This window comes from Triticum urartu, chromosome 6A, assembly GCF_056163025.1.
Source record: "Triticum urartu cultivar PI428250 chromosome 6A, HENAU_Tu73, whole genome shotgun sequence".
NCBI lineage: Eukaryota > Viridiplantae > Streptophyta > Magnoliopsida > Poales > Poaceae > Triticum > Triticum urartu.
The window spans coordinates 569836218-569838813 of NC_141878.1; positions in this window are offsets into that span (position 1 = coordinate 569836218).

The window sequence follows — 2596 nt, forward strand, 5'->3', positions numbered from 1 at the left end:
GCCTGGCGACGCGATGAGGAGCGGAGGGGCGACGCGCGGAGGCCAGCCCGTCCCGCCCGACGCGCCGCGTCCAGGGCAACACCGCCGAGCACCACGGTGAACCGCACCATGGTCTCTCCCGTGAGCCAGCTCCGGTCAACGGACACCGACCGCTGGCTGGAGGCGTTGACCACCCGGCCTGATGTCGGGTCGATTTGAAATTTACCTTCTCTACATCTTAGGCGGGCCCATTTGAAATTTCTTGAACATGGAAGAATTGTGTGTTTAGTTTTGAAGGCAACCTAAAAACACACACCTTATTTTGTTCACATAATTTAGCAAATGCAAAAACATAAAGCCAAGTTGTAAAAATAAAAGTACATTAACCTTGTATCCTTCTTAGGGTCAGTTCTTTTGGGCGATTCTACCAGAATCGCCCCCCTCCCCAGCTTCTCCCAGAATCACCACTCCATATGTTTTTTACAATCCTAAATAATTAGACCTTAACTAGATAGGATTGTAAAAAAATATGAAGTGGCGATTCTGGGAGAAGCTGGGGAGGGGGGCGATTCTGGGAGAATCGCCGAAAAGAACTGGCCATGAAGGCCAACTAACTAGGTTGAATATCAAAAGCCAACCAAAGACGACAAACCACTTGCAGGACCAACCCTAATCACCCTCTCCTCATGTCACTGGCTAAAAAAATGATTCCATATAATTGCTTCGTCTATTTCCTTGCCTTGATTCTAATTACTATTCCGCTCACTACATTATTTTTGCATGTCACTTCAATCTTGAAAGACGAAAGGGTCGTATGTTAGGCATTAACTAGAGGCCAGGAAAAAGCAAATAACCCCCGAGGAATCATTCTAGCCACTCGACAAACACATAGTGAGCACACTACCTATGTTTTCTTTGCCTATTCCCTTGCCTCCATCGATCAATCAATTAACAATCTAACCTCAGAGGCCCCTTTATGTGAGCATTGTGGTTTTACAACAAGAATGAATTAACCCCCTACCAAACCACTAGTAGTATTACCTTGTGCACTTTCCGGTAACAACAAATGTGCTACCTATCATTGATCTGTCGGTTACCTTGACTTTCGTACATTCTACGTTACAAGGTTCTAGTTAATTCCTTTTACCAAGTCTCATTACATTGATTGGTGGCATTAAACATGTCATTTCGTCTAGACGTCAGCTCAGATGGGCATGTTCTTGGCCATCATGTTGGTGTCATGGTGCATCTGGAATCATCGCAATGTGATCATCTTCAACAACACTCAACTCAGCTTTATCACCTCCTCGACATGATTGAGACAGAGGCTAAGCTATGGGCGATGGCAATCATCTCGACTTGTCCAAACTATTCTTTCTATAAATGCATTTAAGCACAAGGCTTTTGTGTTTTGTCGGAAAAAAGGATGATTTGTTTTAGTGATGATCGATGTAGCTATATTTTTAGATTTTTTATTGTTCTTATCTCCTATGAAAACAATATTGTTACATTTTTAAATCATTAGGGGTGTGCAAGCCCTCCCGGTTCCACTAGAAATGAAACCATCAAGTTCAGTAATTATTACAAGCTAGTAGTTCTTTTAAAGGAAAATAGGGAAATAAATGCTACATGATGGAGTTGATCATCCATACATAGCAAACAAATAGCATTTTACAAGCGCCCGAAGATACTATTACTCAATGCCATCATGAGACAACATCCACGCCACTGAAGCTATTCAGGATCACAACAGGTGGAGGTGTAGACACCATCTTGGTCTTCTTCATAGGAGATTGACCTGTTGAATTCACCATCTCAAGCAGAGTGATGGGGTTGAGGGAAATCATCTTCTAGTCCCATGGCTATCAAGGCCTAGGAGGGGAGATATCGCCATTGTTTGCATGATGTAGGACCAGGAGGCTTTTACCACATGGACATCTGGGAGAGGACATCTATCTGATGGGAAATCATCTGGGAAAGAGGTTTTGCTTTTTCTAGATGTTCCTCTTGAGTAGAATCCGCCATTTCTTTAGAGTATGTAGTATCAACCATCGGGCATGCTTAATGTCAGGCTAGATTGCATTGTTAAAAATGTGAGCATTTATATTCTTCCAAATGCACCACGAAGCACAGGTATAGACAAAATTAAGAACTACATGGTTTTATTATCAGGAGAGTATATATCAATGGATAGGAAATATGTGCCTAACGTTTTACCAAAAAAGTTTGAAAGAAACTCCCAAAAAAATTTTGCAACCAAACATTAAAACAAAATATGTTCTATGGTCTTATTCTCAGTACAGAAAATAGAATGTAATGGTTTACAGATCTTCCTTTTTTCTAGATAATGTCTATCATGAGTTTGTTGTGAGATAATAACCATAGGAAGACCTGGTTAACCCAAACAGACCACCACCACTCAGAGTGACCAAGAGTTAGGTCTTCAGAAATGCCTTTTAAGATGGAAACGACATCTGTGGATGCCATCTTCGCCGACATGGAGCCCCCTCAACCACAAAGCTTTTACCTAGACCCACGCTCGACCGCCCCACTAAACCTAGGGTAATGGTTTGGCCAAGCCAACCACCACCACCATGATACGTCTCCAACATATCTA